This window comes from Rousettus aegyptiacus, unplaced genomic scaffold (assembly GCF_014176215.1).
Source record: "Rousettus aegyptiacus isolate mRouAeg1 unplaced genomic scaffold, mRouAeg1.p scaffold_m13_p_11, whole genome shotgun sequence".
NCBI classification, from domain to species: Eukaryota; Metazoa; Chordata; class Mammalia; order Chiroptera; family Pteropodidae; genus Rousettus; species Rousettus aegyptiacus.
In genome coordinates, this window is record NW_023416286.1 from 68917371 (window position 1) to 68941685 (window position 24315).

General features: G+C 30.7%; 2 pseudogenes; both read right to left on the reverse strand.

Annotated features, from left to right (window-relative positions):
* LOC107519605 overlaps positions 1–24315 on the reverse strand; it is a 158697-nt pseudogene that overhangs the window by 94284 nt on the left and 40098 nt on the right.
* On the reverse strand, positions 8350–8468 carry LOC118609611 (annotated as a pseudogene).

Consider the following 24315-nt stretch of genomic DNA (forward strand, 5'->3'; position numbering starts at 1 on the left):
CAATAGAATTTCTGAGGAAAATCATAACATAAAAAGAACCATACAAAAAACAAATCACCAACCACTAACGCTGTGCAATAAATATTTTAATTTCACTTTAAAAACTAGGTGTTCATATTTCAATAAAATGGAATAATAGGCCACACATAACTTCTTGGACAAATAATCTAAAAAATCAGTTTTCAAGACACTCCAGATGAAGCACTATAGTCCTTGAGAGGTGATAAACAAGTGAATTGGCACTGATTTCCCCAGCTTACAGCTTGAGAAAGTTTAATAGATGTGGCATGGGGAAAAGGCACCAAGTAAGATCTTGAATTCATGAAATTGAGATGAGAATCCAGGGTTAACAAGGACATGGAGGACAGAGCAGCACAGAAAGAGAGCTCTGAAGACCCTCCGGAGTCCGCTCGAGCACATGCACAGGAGGAAGCTATCTGACATTATAAAAATGTATATTTGTGGACTTGGTTGTTTTTTATTCAATATTTTCATATTAAGATTAATCAAATTTTTTGCTTGTAACTATAATTCATTTATTTCTATTATTCTCTCATACATAGTATATCATTATACATCATTTATTTCCTCCATTACTTATACATTATTTAGAATTTTGTTGTTTCCCCAAAGAATGTAATATATTGGGATGTTTAAATCTAATATAATGCTATGAATGAATTAACATAGACATTCATTTAACAATACTTAGTAATTGACCCTATATATACATATAAATATATATGTATATATATTTATATATTTTTTTAATTCCTAATATTTAAGAATTGGTTACTCTTGAAATAGAATTTTGTTAAGATGTATATTGAACATCACTTTAAATGTATGAATATGATACACACCACACTAATAACTGAATATTTTTGGAAGGTAAATTTTTCCCTCTGTTTCCTCATTTAGAAGTGAGTTTGGTGAAGTGAGTAGGATTGTCATGAAGATTAACAGAAATAATTTAGAATTGAAGTAGGCAAAAATATTATCTATTAATACTAAGTTAGTGAGAATCTTTGAACATCCATACCTTCTTAACACTTTTACCTTTTATGCCATCCTTAGGAAGTCATATAGAAACAAAAGATATGCTTTTTCACTTTCTAGTGCCTCAAACTGTCATCTTTTTCAGGACTCCACTACACACAGACTTTCAAGACTGCCAGTAAACATCTTAGCTACAGATTAACCAGGCTATTTATCTCAGTTCATCCGCATCTGGTTATCGCTCTAAATAGATACTAGGCTTTAGAGGAAGGCATCAAAATCTCTGGGGAGTCACCTTATTTTTGAAAAAACTCCTCCTTTCTCTCCTACTTTTAACTTTTTATGTCCAGTCCTTGAGTTTCTCTTATCATTTGTCTTTTAAAACTCGCAGGTTTACACCATTGAGTGCCTGCCCTGTTCTCTGTTTGAGCCCCAAAGGTCACTGGTACAGACTTGAAGGCAACAAGGAAGGATTTTATGATAATGGTATTGTTCTCCAGACAAACAAAATTTACCTTTAATAGAAAGGTGTTTTCCTGTCTTTAATTCATCTAAGAGGCGCTTGTTACTCTGATTCTTTCTTTGTCTGAATTGCAGACTAACTTTTTCTAAGGAAATATTACATGTGAAATTCACAAATCTTAAGCAACTTTCGACAAGAATATATGCATAGAAATCAGTTATTTTAATTTTGAGCCTACCACATTTTTTTAATATATTTTCTTTTTATCATTGGAAACTATACACCTGAATGTTTACTATTATAATCCATTGAAAGCAAGAGACAGTGGGTTATGATGAAAAAATATTCAACAGTATTTGCCATCAGATAACTTTTACACATGTATTCATCATCTCTCAGAATCTATGATTTCTAAGAATGGAATAAAAATAACTGAAAACACGTGATATTTACTCGTGTTAGACACCATTTTAGCTCACATTTATCATTTTTAAAAATCTACAATGCTTTTCGGGGGGAGGGTCAGTTGGAATGATTATTTTGATAATTAGACTGGGATGAAGATACACACTTTGCCAGATCAATGTTGCACATACATAATACCCTACAGAATTGGGAACATGGACATGTGCACCAAGGGAACATTTTTGATATCCTCAAAAGGAAAATTGTTCAAATTACTGTTAATTTAGAATAAATAAATAAATCGTGGTGTACTCCTATTACTGAGCAATAATGATTAAAATACAGCTACCAAAAAAAAAAGAAAAAAAGGTGATGGTGGGGGGTGGAGTAATATCATGGGCATACAATTAAATTAAATTCAAATTACCAGATGCTACAAAATACCAAGATTATAGGTAAATACTAAGACAGATAATAGATACAAATAACAACATAGAAATAGATTGAACAGCTAATGAACATAGCTATGCATATATGAAAAGTTGGTATGTAATACAGTTGGCATTTTATGTTAATGGGAGAATGCGGGACTATACAACAAATGTTGAAATACAGAAGCACATATGGTGAAAATACGAAAAGAAATTTTCAAACCATATGCAGAAGTAAATTAAAAATAAATCAACACCAAAATCAAAGAGCTAGATAAGAAAAGCAAAACATTATAGTGTCAAAATACAGGGCAGTATTTTTTACCTTAACATAAAAAGAAACCATTCAGAATGTATAGTCCAAACAGAAAACTGTATAATGTGAAAACTGATAATATAGCTAAATTAAGACTTTCTGAAAAGAAAAAAGTATCTACATAGAATAATGCAAAGATACAGTGAAAGATGTTATTTCTAAAACATATAAATTCAGATACTAAATTTTAATGTCTAGAAAAATATGAAGAATTCCTACACATCCATATGAGAAAGGTAATCCAAAAGAAAGATAAGCATTGCCTATGCAAAGAGATTCTACAGAATGATAACCTGAAGTCTAGCAAGTACATTTTAAAAAGATATTTAAGATAATCAATATTCAGGTAAATAAAATATATGCCAACAATTTTCTATTTTCATTTCTCAGTGAAAAAGAATTACCCTGGAGTGCGACTACTTGTAATTAACTTTCTTGGAGTATAATGATGTACATGTTTACTTTTATACCCTCTTGGTGGTCATTTTAAAGAGTAATTTTGAGGTAAGTCTACTCGTGATGCCTATTGAGCTACACAGAAGTACAGTAGTATAAACCTTAAAGAAACTACCCTGATATTTATGTACAAGATTGAGATGTGATGGTTGAGACTTTATATAGATAATTCATTAGGACAATATATTATCAAGCTATTGGAATTTAAAGACTTGATTTATAATGCCACAAATGGAAATGAAAAAATATCAGATACTAAATTCTTTACAATAGTGGAAAGAAGGGGATTTGCTGCCTAACACATTATATTTTGCAAAGAAATAGAGATTATTCAGAGCGATACTGGATTTCTCATTTGAGTCCTAAGGAAAGTGGTTCTATCAGAGGATATATTAGAATTTAAGAAGGGTTATATTTTTCCTTTGCCTATGACAGGCTATAAACTAGATGACAGTAATGTTAAAAACTATTTTACTCTCTATGTTTGTCTTAACAGCATGGTAACTGAATCTTCACCTTGAAAGATGTTAAATTTCTGATGCTCATCATGGAAATAGTGTTAGAGGTACAGCCAACATATTTTTGCCAAATGTAACTCCAACATACATAAGCTGAAATCTTAAAACTTGATCACTCTCTTTGTCCTCAGGGAGAGTTTCAGGAAATTTTCAGGTCTTAACATTTGCCGTATATGAGAAAAATATACCATCCATATTACAAAATAATGTATCAAAAATATTTGCTTTTTTCACATAGTGTTTTTATTATATTATTAATCTATGTAATTACTAAAACATATGCAATATTTCTAAAGATACACTTCAGCTCTGTGGCTGTGCTCTCACTTACATTCTATCAATATGTTTTAATCACTTCGGTTCTTTCATCTTTCTTTTTTTTGTAAGTCTGATGATTTTGTTGTAAAATATAAAAGCACATTATAAAAAAGAAAAAGTAGCACATAGTCAATTTTGTCTAAAGAGAAGAACTCAAAGACTGTGCAGTTTCTTAGGAAATTCTGCCAAAATGAACCTTTCTGAAGATTTCTTTGTGAAACATGACTTCAGGGAATGGAAACTTTCATTTGTGTGCCAGTAGCTGATGATGTGAAAGGTTAAAAACACATACTTTCTGGGCAGTGCATTGTGATTTGCTTTGAACTAATGACTGCTCTTTGCCTGGCAGCTCTACTTCTTTTAAAATCAATCCTATCAAAGTAAACTCAGTTTGTTGCCTTAGTAGATTTCCTTCACTTATAACCAGGAAAGTCAAGTGAAATCTTTGTATTTGTATGTTCGTTTTCGTAACCAGGGCTTGTGAAAGATTGACATGGGGCTTTAATCAAGCAGGAACATGTTCTCTCTATTTTATTGTCTTTTCTTTTTTCCTTTCTTTTTTCCTTCATTTTTCTTTCTTCCTTTTTCCTACCCTCCCTCTTTCCTTCCTTTTTTCTTTCTTTTTCTTTATTTTCTTCCTTTCCTTTCTTCTTTCTTTCATCTCTCAATAATTTTTTTTTATCCTAATATCCTTTAGACTAAATATCTCAACTCTTTGAATAGGTTAATTCAAACTTACAGGCACCTAAGAGATCTCTAAGAGCTAAAGAAGCCTTTCTTCAGAAGTAGAAAGAGATCTTTCCTCGTTGGCATTCCTGCCCTTTCTATAAGCCATTGACATTCCTGTACAATCATCTATTACAGCCTAAAACAGATCTCAACCTGCAATAGGGACTTCACAAACTTAGACTTATCATGATTTTATCTATCTGGTATGTAACAACACTGCAGCAACAACAGCAACATAAAAAACAATATTTAACAATTGTAAGCACTTTAAAGCCAGATGAGAGTTGCGAGAATGTTTCTGATTATATACAGAATTAAAAAGTGCCAGAGAACTATATTGTGTTTGGAGCCACTTTAAGAATAAAATGATTCTATAAATCTCGAGTCTATAAAGATTATAGGAAATATTAATTTCATAAGAAAAAATATGTATGAATATAAACATTTATCAGAGTCTGTTGGTTGCAATATACACTATCTTAGGAAGCTTAAACAGAATGACATTATTGGACAGATACAAGGTAGTTTGTAGAACTGAATTTTTTACTCTTTATATTTATGAACACGTGATAATAATAAGTGCCTCTGGCTAGAAATGGAGAATGTATAGAAAGCTAAAGTAAGTTTTGAAGTAATTTTTTTATGTTTATTTTTCAGTTACAGTTGTAATACATCATTAATTTCAGGTATTTAGATGAAAGATGTGGACGGCAGAGGTGACTATAGTATAAAGGTTCTAATATGAGCGGTACTATCAATGGTTCATAAAAAGGCAGAATGCCATGAAGCAGGGAAAATTCTTCGTTAACTTCGATGAAAAGCATCCTTAGCTCATGGAGACCTTTTGGGCACCCAGATATGTTTTTATTTAACCTTTTCAAAGAATGGGGCCCTCTAATTTACCTGGTGTGTTTGGTGACCAGTCAGGAGAATAGCATGATGGAGAAAGCAGTAAGAGACGTGCAGAAGCAATCAGAATGCTGAGGCAATGGAGGAGCACCTTTATTTTAGTGAAAAGAAACTGAACACTCAGAAATGAAAGTAATTAATCCAAGATTACTCAGCTAGTCAGTAGACTGAATTCTTAACCTTTTTTCGTCCTATTGTAGGTGCTTTGTTTGTCATTGGAGATATAAACTTAAACAGTACACTCATTTCCTTTTAGTTATTGTTATTAAAAATAGTGGTTTGAAACCTAGAGACCATATACTTAGGTATGCATTTAGGATTTGGGGAGAAAAGACACTTTTGAACACATTTAAATAGAATTTAAAAAGAAGTGAGAAGGATAAAAAGAGGAAGACATCAGAAGTATAAGCAAGCTTTAATATTTGAGAGTCTAGGAGGTGATTTTATAGGAGATCTGCAATTCTCAGAAGTGATAGATTTATATTTTATATCAAGTATAAATGCATGCACAGGTAATGAACAAGGATAAATGTCACAGAGATTGAGCCATTTCTATAATATGAATAGCCAGGCAGATCAATTTATGTTCCTATTGAAAAAAACTAATTTTGCTAGATTAAATTTTTTGAAAGCAAAAATACAAGAAACAAATCAATAATAACTGAAGATAATGTTCGTATTAAATAGCTGACAAGCTAATATAGATTAATCAGTATTTCAAAAATCTAAATAAAGAAGAACTATAAATACAGATTGAATCCTAAAGCTGACTTTGAACAGGGAGAATTTTCCATTGGAAAACAAAAGATGCAGCCTTTGGCCACCTAGAGCAGAGAATTAAATAGGAAAACTTCCCTTTGTAAAACTTGGACCAAAGGGCTAAATCCTCGATATAAAGGTAAACCAAAAGTAAACATTCCCCATTCTGATATAATGGGCCCAGTAAACTATAAGAGGAATTGCATTATTTAACACTAAGTACAGAAGAAGCAAAAACAAAATAATGACTGAGAAATTGTACTGACTAGCCTAGCTTCAATCAGATTTATGGTACAAATTCATAGTAATTAGGTAAATTCAAAAAAGCCTCAGTGAAGAATTAAGTTTTAAAATATTGTGATGTATTAGTGGCTGAGTTGACAAACAGGAGAGAAAGCAAATCACCTCTGGAAGCATGTACCATCAAAATATTCCCAAATTAAATCTTTATGCCGGTGTTATTTCAGTGTCTCTGTGAGGTAACAAGGTCTGGGGCTTCCTATTCTGCAATTTTGCTGATAACACTCTGAGTTATTTGTTTTTTATTGGTGAATTGGTGCACCCATTAATTCTGTCTAATATTTTATTCTGTGAATATTCCCTAAGAATGGCTCACTGTGCATAATTTTTGTGTAAAAAATAATATGATTGATGCTGAACACTTGCTTTCTTTATGAAAGACTAGAATTGTGGTATATGCTAGGTAGGGAATTACTTATATAATCAGTCTCCAATGAAAAGCGTGAAAATATTGTCAATAAGAAACTGCTGTACTTTTCTTCCACAACAATTTTTTGTGCTTTCCCCCCGACAGATGATTAAATATATTAATCAGAATACATTTGTTTGAATCAAGATTTCCTTAAAAATTTATCTTTTTGCAAGTTAATTTTATAAATCCATTTTACCACCATATTCTTAGTTCTTTAATTCTTAAAATTACTCAAATCTGAGGATTATAGAAACAAAATAGGGGGGGAGGAAGGGGGCATACTTGCTTAAAAAAGAATGCTGGCTGCTTCTTTGTATTAAATTACTCCAATAAAGAATGAATTGGCACTTTATAGTCATTTAATTAGGAAAAGAGCATTTTACTTTTATCTCTTATATCACAACTTAGAAAATAGTGACTTTAATGGTTCTGCTCACTTAATTATGTCAACAATTAAGAGATTGTTAAACACTAAGCTATAACTTGTCTTGTTGAGTTTGATTTATTTTCCTGGACTACTTATATTTTAGTTGATTCCTTTAAGTATCTGGATACAAGTAATGTTACAATAAAACAAAATGATAGAGATGCTTTTTTTGATTTAATATTCTTTGACTTAGTTTAAAAATAAGAGTAAAAATAAAATGTAATCTGTAATTTAAATATTCCTATTGAATCCTATTTGTGTTATATTAACTTTTGATGATTCAAAATTATTACACTAAACTTGGTGTTTGTTTTCAGTCATCATTTGAATTGTGGCTGGCATTTGCGAGCACAATGCCCTGGTGTATTACTTAATCTCTTTAAACCACAATGTTATCATAATTAAAGGGATGATTTGTCATCATATAATAAGAGCAACTGCTTAAAATGGTGTCCTAGAATAATGAGATTAAAACATATTGATGAGATAAAATCTTTAAAGTGCTTATCATTGATAAATTAATTATTCAGTAAAAGTTAATCCTAATTATGTTATTATTTTTAATTCCTCTCTTATCATTATTTTTCTTCTTGTATCCATCCTGTCTTCCTATCAGTCTCTAAATGATGAGTTTTATAAAAGTTTGACCCTCTTTACTTCTCATTGTATATCCTTTCTCTTAGAAATCTGAACCACATATGCCTACATTTAATCTCTCTGTATTTATGATGGATCCCAGTATAAATTTCAGTTTCTATCATACTTCCAAGCACTACCCTGATATTTCCAAATAATTAAGTAATATAATTACATAGATATTTTATTTTTTTTAGATGAGGCAAACTTTGGTTGACCTCACAGATTGCAAGGACCTTGTCAGTTTAAAATCCTCCTTTATTTTTTCTTCCGCCTACAGCACCTGGTCTTGCTAGGTGGTCTCTCATCCAAGCACTAACCAGGCCCAACCCTGCTTAGCTTCTGAGATCAGATGAGATCGGGCTTGTTCAGGGTGGCATGGCCATAGACCTACATGGATATTTTAAAACAATTTAATGTTGGTTTATAAAATATAAATAAATAAGTAAGAATGTTTCTCTAAAGTCTTGATTTTTACTGCCATTCCTGTCATCTACCTGGTCTTTCACAATTATCTATTGAGTAGAGACTTATAGTGATGTTATCATTGACATTTCCTACTACTTCACCTTTTTATACCTGATCATTCACCAGAACTACAGACAAAAGTACATAAATGCTTATTAAATATACTCATTTTTCTTAATCTCTGATGTACCCTCATATTTCACCTTCTCATCTTCTCCTATCAGGATTGCTGCTATACCTATCTACAAATACTTCTACATGCAAACTCCAGATCACATTTCATCCATTCCTGGTATTAGAGCCAAAGTGATCTTAATAAAATGCAAATATAAAAATATAATCATACCAACACTTTGTTTAAAACCTTGCAATCTATTTTCATCTGGAGAAAATTGGTGGAATATGAATTTGGGGATGCAGGCATGGGTCCGATCTGTCTATTAAGGATATTTGATAACTCCTAAAAAATAATATTTGCCAACGTTTTTGTCTTCTTACTAAGAGTTAGGCATTGGACTGAATATACTACAGGCATTATCTCATTTAATAATCACAAAATGTCTATGAGATTATTGATAACCTTAGCTGTTAACATTTTAACAATAAAGAAACTAAGACATTAAGCAAATTAATCTAAGTATTATATATAGAAAACCTTAAAGACTGCATAAAATTTGCTAGAAATAATAAATGAATAAAGTTTCAGGATACAAAATCAACATACAAAAATCAGATGTTTTTATATACTAACAAAGAGCTATTTGAAAAGAAAATTAGGTAAATAGTCTCATTTACAATATCAGCAGAAAAGAATAAATACTTAGGAATAAACTTAACTAAAGTAGTGAAAGACCTGTATATTGAAAACTATAAAACACTGATGGAAGAAATTAAACAAGAAAAACAAATCCCACCATATATAACATGAATAAATTTGGAGGACATTATACTAAGTGAAATAACAATCACAGAAAGACAAATATCCATAATTCCATTTATATGAGGTATCTAAAATGATCAAATTCATAGAATCAGAATGGAATGGTTGTTTATAAGTGTTGAGGAAACAAAGAGTTGGGGAGTTACTAATCAATGGGCATGAAAGTTTAGTAGCACAGAATGAATAAGGTTTAGTAGCACACACACACACACACACACACACACACAACTACTGAATAAAATACAACATATGTATTTACCCAAAGTTAAAACAAATAAGAAACATTTTAGAAATTAAAGCTACAGTGGCAAGGCAAGCTACAGCTAGATGAGTGTAGCATTTAGGGTCTGGATTATAAATCCAAATGGGAATAGGTGATGGCTCTTTATTCCCTTTAATAGCTGAGAGCTGGAACTAGGCATAAAATTGTCAATATTAATCTGTGAATGAGCACTTTTTTTTTTTTTTTTAAGGAAAACATCACAGTGTCTAACCACGCACATACACAGACCTTGTTAACAGAGTACCAGGGGTCTGGTTAAACTTTTGTGTTCCCAGTTGAGGGCAAAGGAAAAGAATTCTTAAGAATTTTTAACAAAAGAGCTTCAGCTAAAAATGTGTTCACAGTAAAACTTGCAAACCACATGAGGAAATTAACTGGCATGGGAAAGATAAGCTACATTTCAAAACTACTAGTCAACCTTCTATAAGTGATTATTACTAGTGTAATGGGAATTGAATATCTATAATCAACAGATAATTAGAAGGTAGAGCCTGATGGAATGGTAGCAAGGTGAAGAAACTGTCCGTATTAATTTCTATTTTCTGATCTGGATGGACAAAAACCAAATGTTCAGTTTGGCACATTTGGATTTAGAGATGCTTGTGACATATTGATTATCCTAGTCCATTTAGATTGCTGTAATGAAATATCATAGATTGTGTGGGTTAAACAATAGAAATTTATTTTCTCATAGTTCTAGAGAATAGAAAATCCAAGACCAAGGTACCAGTCAATTTGATTCCTTATAAGGGTTTTCCTTTTAGGTTGCGGATTGGGGCCTTATTGCCATGTCTTCATGTGGTCTTTCCTTGAGGGGGAGATGAAGAGAGAGATTGTCGATGTCTCTTCTTATATGAGTACCAGAACCTTCATGAGGAACTCACCATAATGAGTACATCTACTATAATTACCCCCCAAATACCCACCATCACATTTGGAATTAAGGCTTCGAAATATGAATTATGGGAGGGATGCAGACGTCTAGTCTATAACATCAATATACCTTTTTCCCAGCAGAAAACATATCTTCACTGGAGATGAGGTTTTGTCAATAATTAAGAATTGTTGGCTTTATATCTTTATAAAAGATAATTTAGAGTAATTTATCTTATATTAGTTCATTTCTTTAACAAGAGTATAAGTGCCTGTTCTGTGCCAGTCACTGTTCTAAGCCCTTAGAATACATCAGTGAACAAAACAGACAGTTTCCTGGCCTGATCTGACTCCTGTTATAGGGAGAGAGACAATAAACAAATATAATAAACAGATAAATAAATGTTATGTCAAGAGGTGATACAATTTGGAAAACTTTAAACTGAATGTGCGGTGAGAGCCCCGCAACGTCCTATAAAGTCTAATCCTACTCTCAGATAGGTGAGGAGATAGACAAGTATATAGTGTGTTGTGGTGCTGATAGAAGTCCATATGCAGAATTGAGACTGACACAACAGAACAAAAATAAATACTACCCTGGGTAGATGACACTTCACAGAAAGAAAAAAAAAATAGATATAAGTGGGTTTGGCTTTTGTTAAACAAGCACAAGCAGAAGACATTTTTGGCAAGAGATGAGTAATATGAGCAAAGTCACTGAGTAATGCAGAAGTTTATTATCTTTGTGGATTTCAAATAGCTTAACATTTAGAAGTTAAAAGAGAGGTACAGCTAAAAGTGGGATGACTAAGGGGATCTTACATGTTACAGCACGGAATTTGGAACTTTCCTAAAAATGTGAGAACATACTAAATAATTTTTAAATAGAGAATAGTATTACTTCTTCATTCGTGACCATTCTGTGCTTTGGAGGGAATGACTGGGAAAATAATCAAAAGAAGACATTTATTGATAATACTATTACAAGAATCTACTAGAAGATGAGAGAGACCTAAACTAAGGTAATAGAAGTGGTGACAGAAAGGTATTGAAAAATAGAGATTTCTTTAGTCAGAGATTAATATATAGAGTGATGGAATGGTTTGAGTTTAGAATGAGACTTTAATTTCTTTTTTTAAAAGTAAAACAAGGAATGGAAGAAAAAAACCTTTTTTTCTTGAAAAATAATAATTTTAGTTAGTGACCTAATGTGGTGGATCCAGGCAGAACACCAGAAAGAAGCATTTGCTAGAGATATGTGCTTGTGAGATATTTGCATAAAAATAGTATTAAATACTTTGAAAGTATATAAGACAACAGCTATGTATCACACATGCAGAGAGACCAAAACAAAAGAAAACAGAAAAAAACAAACCTTTCAAGACAACTTTCAGGGCAATATTTAATGGTAAGGTAGTTCCTTATGTAGATATCAACACCAAGAGAAGAAAATATTTCAAAAATAATAAAATTATCATCTTGAGCAAATCCTGTGAAAAATAAGTACATAAAGTCTATACACATTTATATGATTATGTAATTAGAAACTATTCAGCAATGACAATCATAGAAACTTGATCATTTTCAGACTTTCTTCTTTCAATCTATTTTCACATTAGACCCAATTATTTGTCTTAAATCTATTAAAATTATATCATTCCCTTTTGTGAAAGTGTTCAATGATTTCTGATTTCATACAGAATTAAATAGATTTCTTAGCATTACATCCTTTCCCTGTCTTCACTATCACCTATTTTCCCAACCTCACTTTCTTTTAAATGCCTCCATATTGTACCTTCACCATCCCATAAACTTTTCCTTCCAGTCAACCTCTAGACAGACTGATCCCTCAACCGTGAATGTTTCCTGATAGTCTTGGGTGTACCCAGTAACCCAGTTCAAAAGCCACCTCCTTTGATCCCTGAATTTTTAAAATTTTATTTAAATGTTCACATTCTCAAGTTTTAAAAGTATTTCTATTATTTCCAGTTTCTTCTATCATACACTAATTACATATATATATATATATCTTTCCTTCTGTAGTATAAATACACTGATAAAAAATTTAGATGCTTATTTTGTCTTTGAATATTAACATCCATATGCCATGAACTGAAAAACTGTAAAATTTGCACACTTCCCCATTATATTGTGGATTGTCCCCTCCTTTTTTTAAAGTAAGCAATTTATACTAATGCAGCAATACTGACTACAACATTAACCTAGTCGAGGTTTATCGGAATAAAATGTAATATTTATTAAAATGTTTCTATTGAGTAATTTTATGAGCAATGCATTTTTGTTTTAACCCTTCTGTATTTATGTTTTTCTTTTATTGCATCAAATATTGTATTCCATATTTTGATGTAGACATATGTTCAAGTCAGCTATGTATTTTTTATTTTAATAATTAAGTGAAGAAACATGACCATTGAAGTTAGGAAAGGTTTATCTGGAATGCTTGGAAATTAAATAGCTCATCAAAGTTACCACATGAAGGTATAATGGTTATATTTAGCTTCTCTAACCATATATTACTTTGGTCAGTATCCCTGTCACTTGGGTCATACACTGAGGGGAATAACATGTAATTCTTATAATAGTGACTATCTCAAGCAAAATAAATGAGCTCCAAATTACAAATATCTAAGGGTTAAACTGAGGCCTTTAAAAATTTAAAGCAAAGCAAGAAAGTCATATTTAAATACTTACCTTGTCAAATTTAGTGTGAGACTTTATTTAAAATATTTAATTTGAAACATATTGTTTCTATTTCTTCTTTCCATATGCACTTTGGATATATACAGTATATGAACATTGATTTAATTAAGCAGATTATTTTGAGCAGCTGAGTCATAAACTGAGATATTTGGTAAGAAAAATGAGCAGTAGACAGTTTGGTATATCGGGCTATTTAAATCAACTTCAAAAATGTTCTCTTTGAAAGTTCTCCCAATTTTTTGTCCAAAGCTATAAGGTAAATCAATATAATTAATATTTAAAAATATACAACACTCACTATTCCTACCAACTAAATAGATCATACCCCCTACCAAGGACTTACTTCCAAACAAGGCAAACATAAGATGTTGAAGAAAGTATAAAATTTGTGAAACTATTGTTCTTAAACCCTGAAAAATCAAGGAAAAATTACAGTTGTGATACTACATAAGAGAATAATTGAAGAATTCACAACTTCTTCTGAACCCATACTCTATTTCATTACAGAGAAAGAATAGATAAAAGGAGACAGTAGTTAAATATAGTTTGTCTCTTGCTAAATGATCTTTTTGGATCTATTCCAAGCATCGTGGGGGGAAAAAAAATACAGCAAAAATAGGATGTTATGTTACATTTACTCTTTGCAAAATAATATGTTAAAATATATTTTGTGGTTTATTTTGAACTAACTTAATGATGGATTTTTAGTATTACATGCTTTATAGAGATTCACTTAAATAGTTTCATATTGGAGATTTACTTTTTAGTTTTCATTATTCGTGGAGTAGTTTCATTATTTACAGACACATAATTTAGGTAAATCCTTTTCTACAGGACACACTTTGTATGAGATTCTATTTACCAAAACACTTGGCAGGTTTGCTTGTTTATTATCATTGATGCACATATCCAATTTTTTAAAGATTTGACAAAAATTATTAAATGTTCATAAATTAAGTAATATTTTATGAAATGTTATTTTCTATTTTGTCTTGTTCACTGTTAAAACTCTTAAGTTGTTATATAGTGTCTACTTAAAGGTTGTATTAAACAGATGGAATTATAAGGCATATCACCTCCATTTTCTCTACAAAGCTAAGTTCTGTTAAACAGAACAAATAAAACTAAATGGTTCTTTACTTACCCTTCTCTGAGCTAGTTTCTTCTGTGCCTTCTATTCACATTAGAGTCTAACTGAAAACATACACAGGTACACATAATTAATTTCGTTCAAAAAGAAATGAAAAATTTTGTATTCTTTTGATAAAGAGCAAAAGTCAACTAAATTGAAGACACATTGCATTGTGTATCTAAACAGACACAATTTCTACATAGAAATTTTTAAAAATTATAAAAGTGATAAATAGAACACATTTCGATCTGAGATCACTGTGGCCTTCAAATGAAGATTATAAAGGAGAATAAATAGAATTGTTTTGCAATGTCAAATATTTATTATTGCGACAACTAATATTTAGGGGACTTTTTAGAAAAATAATTTTTCAAAATAAATCTGAGAATAATTAAAATATTTTGACAAAGACACTGAATTGTCTTGTCAAAAGACAATTTTATAATTTCACACAGTTTTATAGATCAGTGTTGTAAAGAGTAATATGTTTATTTTATAAGAGAATGATAATTAAATTACAAAAGATACAAAATATATTTATAATTAACAAGTATGATAAAGTTAGAACATGAAATGAAAGTTAACAAGTCATCTTTTCATAATCTATATGTGGCAATAACTTACTGTATTATACCTTTGGAATAGAAGTGATTTAAACTACTCCATGAAGAAACATAGATTTTAATGTAATAACAATAGAGCACATTACATGGTTACCATATGATATATGAATAGTGTTAGGTCCTTCCTCCTTCATAAATGTCTGTTGAATGGAAGATTGAAAAAATAAGGAATGCGCTTACTAGAGAACTCAAATCTAAGTTAGAAGAGGAGTTTATCTGTATACTATATAGGTAAAAATTATAGTCTCGATTTAGTTAGATATGGATATGATTCCTACTTTACCACTCTTTAGCTTTCACTTATGTTATTAATAGGCTTTCCTGGGTTCTTATAAATAATAAATGAGATAATGAATGTAAAAAGACTTGGAACAGAACTCCCCAAAGTGCCATATGGGAAAGCCATTCAATTTCTGTCACAGGAAAATCTTAAAAATGTGAAAAAAAAATTTTGATGTAATGTTATAGTTTAGTTTATATTAAAAATATACCGTCATTCTTATGCTTATGTGTGCCCTCTGCTTACCCCATAAAACTACACACAAACTGCAAATTGTGGTAGAGTGGTAGGTGATTTTATATTATTTTATATTTTTCTGCTTTTTTATCTAATTTTGTTTTAAATGTGTTTTTTTATAATCAGAAGAGGATTATGTATGCATACAAATGTATATATACACATTCATTTACATATGAAATCATGTATATGTTTCCAGCATATTATAATGTCCCAAGAATCCACAGTAATGTTCTCACTATTGCAGAAGTTTATACTAATAAATTGTAAATATATACAATTAAAAATTAGTTTTTGAAACACTCAAGCTGAATCAAAATTTGTAGCTGAACCATAGCACATGAATTTATGCATATAACGTTAGTCTGATTGTATTATGAAGTATTTTATTTTCATGCATAAAATTGACAAATATGTATAACAGAATTAGTTTCCACAATGTCAGTTTTGAAAACTTGGTTTTAAAATTTTTATATTTTCTTCAAAAATTCAATTATTTTACCCCCACATACACAAATGTTTATATTTTTTAAAATATATTAATTAGTGTGTATAAAATCAATATATCTATATACCTATTCTAATACATTTTAAAGGTAAAGGTACTAATACAAAACTATATTTATTATTTTTTATAATCTATATTGTGACAAAATTGCTCCAAAGTTTTTGCTTTTAGAATCAAAATGAACGAAACCAATTAAAAGGGAAATAATCAGATATTAATATGAATAGCAAAATATTATTTTAAATTATCGTATAGTCCATTCTGATATTGAAGAACACTATATTCAACCTCATATTGGTTAATTCAATTCCATATAAACTTAAATTTATTAAAGACTCAGGTTGTATTGAGAAAATATTTTGATCGTTCTATCCTTGAATTGTGTTTCCCTGTAATATCAGACAGTAGAAGCGAATAGGTAGGAATTGTGCAGTTGTTGAAGAGAAAAATTTAAGACCGTGTAGCAACATATGCACATAACTGCTTTTCACTTCTCTCATGTAAGTGAAGCTCTTTGCTGACAGTGACAGGGTAAACAGTAAAGTCAGAAATTATAGGGAAGAGAACACTATTTAAAATTCCCTTGGGCAGAAATAGCTAACAAAAAACATGCAGAAAAGAAAAGAAAGTTAGTTACAGAACTTGGCACTGTAAATGCATTTGCTTCCAAGATAAACTAGAAGTTTTCCAAGTGGGTAACAATATGAGTATGGGTCAGGAATATGAATCATCAATGAGAACTGTCAGAGCAACAGAACAAAACAAAACCAAAAAAAAAAACAAAAAAAAAAACAAAAAAAAAAACCCAAAACTTACAACTTGTTTACAACTTGCACAGCAATAAGAACTTGTTTTTGACAACATAGGAACTGGGGATAAAGGTGGGAAGAGTGATTCTGATGTTGATGGGAAATTCTGTAAATCCATTTACTTGTTTGTCCTCCAAACTTTTGGCACCATCTATTCATTAGATTGGAGGTAGTGTTCCTAAAAGTTTAGAAAGTTAAAGAAAATAAGAAAGATAAAGAAAATAAGGAAAGTATATTTATTGTTTTGAGATTTTAAAGATATGTTTTGCATATAACAAAAACAAGTTTACATTTCATTGGAAAACCATATTTCTCTTAGACTCTGTATAATAAGATGGGGTTATCTTGTAACTAGACTAGGTTAGCACTGTGCTTACCCCCCGAAAAGGCTGAAAGTCTGGTGTTGACCCTTGGCCAAGGAAAGAATGTAATATGCAGCTTAAAGTACACAACTCTTTTGAAGACAGCTAGGGCTAGCTCATCTACATTGCTGACAAATATATTTTATGATTTATACCTGGTTACAAAAACTGGCTTTGTTATATGACCAAAGAGGTAAAAAAAACACCATTGTAAATTGTTGCCTGGGTCCCCGTGAAACCATAATTTCTTGCATATATCTTTTTGGTTCATAAAAAGGAAACACATCTTTCGCAACTGAGAAAGGACTCTGGTGGTCTGTATCTGGAATTATCAGACCCTCATTGATTTCCTAGTCTTACTTTCTGCTGACATGTAAAGTCCATTGTGTCAGTACACATAGGAAACTTCTGAATTTTTTTGATTATCTGAACCTGTGTAATTGATACAGTGCCCAGAAGTTTTTATGTCCTTGTGTTTTGATTTTTTTAGGAGAGTGACGAATGGTCAGGGTGGTAACATATGTTGCTAAAATTGGCCAGCAATTCTGACTCTTAAACATGCTCAATGCTCACACTGGAATCTTTTTTTTTTTTTTTAATTTAATTTTTTATGGTTTCATTGGTTAATGAAATCCTGTAAATTTCAGCTGTACTTTTTAACAGTAAAGCATATATATATTTACATTGTATGTTCAACTCCCATAGTTAGATTTCTCTCTGCCGCCACATATTTGGCTCCCTTTACCCCATCTACCTCAGCCCTCCCCCTACCCGCTATGCTCTGGTAACCATTAGTGCATTGTCCATCACATTGGAATCTTTGATGGGATAATGTACTACTTGGATCCACGCTGGTTTCTACTTCTGGAACAGCAAATTCAAGTTGAAAAATCTGTAATAGGTAGGCTATCTTTCTCAAGATGTCTCTGAGCTCATGTCAGATAGAGGCTCATCTAATGATAAGGGCTAAGTTTGTTTTCACAAAAAAAATTGTAAACTATTACTGACAAAATATTAGCCTTGTCATGCCAATATATTGATGTAAATTGGAAGTCCTTCTATTTTTATAGAAGAGTTCGTTTTGTTTCAGAAATGTTTGACATCTTCTAGCTTCTTAATAATTGTGTTGCTAAAGTAATTGTAGTTACATTTTTAAAGGATTTTTTATTATACAATTGTATTTATGCTATTTTAGCTATTTTATTTATCATTGTCTTTGATTTAAAATACTACACTGTGTTAATAAACATTAATGTTTAAACTGAACCAATGTTTTATACACTTTCCCTAAATTGCTTGTTTCTGAAAGTTACTTTAAATATTATCACTTCTCTTTTTCAAAGCATGTTTAGCCTTCAAAATTAATTTGAATTAATCATATTATGAATATTTGGCCTTCGTGATAGTAGATTTATTTAAGAAAATTGTGGCCCACTATTCTTGTCATGGGTTGGAGCCAGTTTAAATATGAATTACTTTTTAACACACCAATGGGTCAGAAAGTAATATTTATCGCATCAATCACATCTGTCTCTGCAGTTCAATTTTTTTTTTTTCAGTTTTACACTGTAAAAACTAAACTTACTTCAAATAACGGACATCGTCTTTAAACTTTTTCAGCCAGCACTTTTACAAATTATAATATTCTTTAACAAAAAGATAACTGGCAAATGTTAACTTATTTCAAATTATTTGTGACTAAGCATTTGATGTTTACTTTTTATTTCAAAATTTCACTAAACTTCTGAAAGGGAATGGTTATTACATATTTAATTCTGCTTACACTAACATTTGCATTCAGATTGCATGTTTACATAAAAGAAGCAAATAGTTGAACATAAATTGTTACACCAAATACCTTTTGCTCTTCCCAAAGGGGTCTTTGAAAATTCTGGTATATGTTTATTTTCTGTATTTAAGATTTGTTTTGCCTTACTTTTTATTTTTAATCTAAATTATTATTGCTGTTGTTTTTAGAAAACGATGGGTTTAGATTACTTGGACATCTGCTGATTTACTGTGAGTGGTGAGAAGGAAAATTAAACTCACTGGGGCTAAGCCTTCATAGATAATGGCAGAGGGAGAAAGGGCAGCACCAGCCTGTTGGCTTCAGAGAATGCAAGTCTGGAAGAGCAACTGCAGATGCAGGGAGTGACATATGGGGAATTGCCTGATGTCTACCAGCAATCATGGATATCAATTTTTTTTTTTCCGTTTTACCTAGAATCATATGGAGTTTCCTCTTTTGCTCTGTAATGTGCTTAGCTAACCAACCTGTCCCCATTTCTTTGCCTAGAAGTATTAATCTATACATGTACTATGAAGCAAAACAGCACATAAAATCCGCATCATCCTGAAAAATTCCACTGTAGAGCTGTTTGCTGGTGGAAATTCTTCATAGTGAATGAATAAAAGCCCAAATACGCTTCATTTTACTTGTAGCAATTGTTCGTAGACAAAATCTTTTCATACCTACCTTATGCAACCTGTGACTGTTGAGTCCTAGATTCAACCAACATAGAATAATTTCAAGTAAATTGGAGTGGCCAAATATGAGATAAGCTCCTCAAATTAAAATACAAGCAAATAAATGCTACACTTATATATTATTTGGTGAGATTAACAGGCCTGACAGTGTCCTGGCAAATAGCTATTATGTCCTCTGTTTACTAGTACAATAAAAAATTAGCTCTTTGTGTTCAACCTTGCTCTGCCCTTAATTAATAGAAAATTCAGATATGCTAATTGGATAGTTTTGTGCTTAGCATAGCAGTTTCACCTAATAATATCCTAGATGAAGCAGTAAAAATGATTAATTTTATTAAATCTTGACCCTTGAGTAAACTTCTTTTAATACTCAGTGTGATAAATATATGGTATACAAAAAACACTTCTGCTGCTTACTGTAGTATAATAGTTACCTTAAGCATAAGATAACTTTTATCATAGAATAGCACTTTACCCTTCAAAGAACCACTCAGTGAAACAATAACTATTCGGATCTGATTATGTGTATACGTTTTATTAAATATGAATGAAGTTAAACTGCAATTACAATGAAAACTACTTTATTTTATTGGTGATGAAAATTTAATTTTCAAGTGAAAATTAGAATTTCAAAATTTTACTTCTGCCCCGGTCAGTTTGAGAGTTCCAAATGCTTATTTTCATAATGAGATTACTGAAGATAATAACAAATGTGAATTTTAAAATTTGTTTTAAAATGTATCGAAATTTAGAAATCTCTATTATTTAGTGAATCAGTAATTCCAAAGTAAGCAAAGCACAATTATACAAAATCATGCATGAATAAATGATCTAGTCAAAGTATGAGATGGACTAATTTTCATCTAACAAAAATTGAAAAGTTTATTAGTATATTTTTGAGAACCAAATTCTTAATTTTAGTCATTTTCCTCTACAATTACATGGCAGTGATATTACTTTTTTTGCTGTTTTGTTCTTGATGTTGTTAATAGAATTTTTATAATTGATCAGGGTAATATTTTAGTTAGCTAGATCTAAGGAAGCAGTTTGTGGTTTGGGGAAGGTGAGTCTACTTTCTTCACAATCTGCTTACAAACATTGTCTGGTTTCATGACTATAAAGACCAGTTTTAACACTTCATGTAAAGAAATCAGTTAAGTTTCATTCCTCATTCCATTTCTTTACATGGGAGGGGAATCCCTGGAGAATGAAATGAAACTGTTTGCATGCCCCAGTCAGGTAGGACTTGTTGAAGTATTGGTTTCTCCCTTGTGAACAGCTGAACAATTTGTACAAACATTGATTCTTTTCCCCAAGTGGGAATTTAACAAGCTTCGTGTTCTTGTCCCTTCCTACTTTCACTTCAATTTAGTAAATCCTTTGAGGCTTTGTAATAGCAGACTTCCAAGAGATTGTATTATTTGAGGATATTTCTACATTGTGTTAAGTATGGATTTTTTCTCAGCTAGTTAAAAGTATTTTAAATAGTACCAAGAGCAAAGCTGGAGTTAAAACAGATGTTAGTTACTTAGACTCTTAAGACTAACCACAACAACAAAGTTTTTTTTTTTTCTCCCATAAGTAAAGTTTTATTTCATCGTAAAAGTTAAGATCTTCCCCTACTGATTTCTTTTTTAAATAAGTATTTTATTTTAAGAGAAACTGCTTACCAAATGGTACTCATAGGTCATTGGTAAAAGAAAAAAACAAAACAAAACAAAAACCTTGATTTTCAAAATGTCTCTACCATTATGCATTCCTGTCAGCATTGAATAAGAGTTCCTGTGTACTACTCGTATTCACTGAAATCCAGGTTTCTGGATTTAGGCCACTTCAGTAGGTGTATAGGGGCATCTCATTGTTGTTTTAACCTGCATTTGCCTGATGACATATAATATGGAGCATTTTTTCATTATGCTTGCTTGCTCTCTGTATATCTTCTTCAGTGAAGCATCTGTTAAGGTCTTTGGAACATTTTTAAACCAGGTGTTTTATTTTATTTATTTCTTTAATTTTAAGAATTCTTTGTCTATTTTAAATAGTCCTTTTTAAGATATGTCTTCTGCACATATTTTCCCCTAGTCTGACTTCTCTCTTCATTCTCTTGACAGAGTCTTTAATAGAGCAGACAATTTCCATTCTAAAGATGTCCCATTTATCAATTATTTCTTTCACGTAATTTGTCTTTAGTGTTTTATCTAAAAAGCCATGACTATACATACCCAAGGTCATCTATGTTTTCTCATACATTATCTTCTATTTTTAAAATTTATTATTATTTATGCTTACAGCACATATTATCTTCTAAAAGTCTCTTACAACAGATTTTATTTTCTTATTGTGGAAATTTTATTCTTATCCAGCCTCTTAATGGTATAGAGGTAATGCAGTTCTGAAGCCAAAGGCTTCCTAGTAGAATGAAAAGTAATGGCTAATAGCATCAAAAGTAATATAATACTTTGAAATAAATTTATCAAAAATAATATAAAACATAATCGAGAACTAAAATTGTTGAAAGAAATTTTTAAAATCCTAAATGAATAAAAATGCATTCACATTTGTAGATCAGAAGGCATAATATTTAAAATAGCAATATGCCCAAATTGATCTATAGATTCAACAGTCTCTGTAAAATCCCATGTTTTTTATTTTTTTGCAGAAATTGACAATAAATTTACAAAAGCAGTTTTTTTAAAAAAAAACAAAGTTGAAAGACTTAACATTCTATACTTAAAACTTATTATAAAGTTACAGTTTTCAAGAGAGTGTAGCATTGCTATAAAAATAAACTTATAGGTAGATCAGTGGAATAAATTTCCCTGTCAGGAAATACACTTTACATATATAGTAAATTGATTTTAACAAGGATGCAGGGACAATTTAAGGGTAAAAAAAAAATAGTCTTTTTGACAAATAGTGCTATGAATATTCACATGCAAATGGATAAACATGGCCTTATATCTCATACTTCATATAAAAATTAACACAAAACAAATAGATGCCTAAATTTATGAGCTAAAACTATAACTTTTTTTAGAAAAAAATAGATGCAACTCTTTATGGCCTTGAAGTAGACAAAAGTTTTTTGGATAAAACACCAAAGCACAGCAATAAAAGGAAAACTGCCTACAGTGGACTTTATCAAAATTTTTTTTAAAAAATTTACTTTGAAGGACATTATCAAGAATGTGAAGAGAATCCACCAAATGTGAGCAAATATTTGCAATTCATATATCTGATAAGGACTAATATCCAGAATGTATCTTATAATTAAAAAATAAAAAGTAATAACCCAGTTAAAAATAAAAAGGACAAAAGATTGAATAGCCATTTATCCAAAGACAAAATCCAAATGGCCAATAAGACATGACAAAATGTTAACTTCAGTAGCCATGGGAAATGCCAAAATGAGATATCATTTCTCACCCACTGGATTGGCTAATGTCAAAAATTCATATCATAACAAATATTGATGAGAATGTGGATAAATTAGAATCCTCCTACACTGCTGATGAGACGGTAAAGAATGCAACTGCTTTAAAGTTTGGCCATCCCTCCAAAAGGTAAACATAGAATTACCGTTACCATATGATTTAGCAATTCAACTTTAAGATATATACAAAGAAAATTAAAATGTATATCTATGCAAAAACTTATAAGCTGATATTCATAGCAGTATTATTCATAAGAAACAAAAGGTAGAAATAATCCCAGATCCATCAACTGAGGAATGAACAAAACCAAATGTTCTATACAATGAGATATTATTCTGAAAAAAAAAAAAAAAAAAATGGCAATGTAGCTATGTTATCACATGGATGGACTTTGAAATAATTATGCTAAATAAAAGAAGGCAGTCACAAAAGATCACATATTGGATTGCTTCATTTCTATAAAATGTCTGGAATATACAATCTGTGGAGAAAGTAGATTAGCAATTACCTACAACTAAGGTTACAGGAGATGTTTATAGAGAATGACTGCTAAAGGACAGACTTCCTTTTGAGGGTGATGAAAGTATTCTAAGATCGTGGTAATGGTTGTTACCTTGGTAATGGTTGTAAAAAAATACAGATATTTTTTACATTGGATTTACACTTTAATATGTGAATCGAATAGCATGTGAATGATATCTCAGTAAACTTAGGATTTAAAAAACAAAAAGAAATGGCAACCCCTGTGGCACAATTCCAATAGTGTTCCTTGGAAATCTTTCTTAAAAATGTGTTCTGTAATCTAGTTTTTTAGGTGTCCTCTGGTTCTTTCATTTATACCTTAAAAATTCCAGTCTGGCTTGAAATTAATACATTAAATTTGATTCTTCATAATTGAACAAGCTGAAATATACCCTGTTTTTAAAGCTTCATATTTCTTTTTATGTTCTGTTTTGTTTAAAATGTTAAGATGTAAACAATAGAATCAAAGAATAATAGATGATATGGTCTTTTAGATGAGTAAATAGATGCTCAGTGCATTATGAAGTTCAGTCAGCATGACTCATTTTTTGTTTCCAG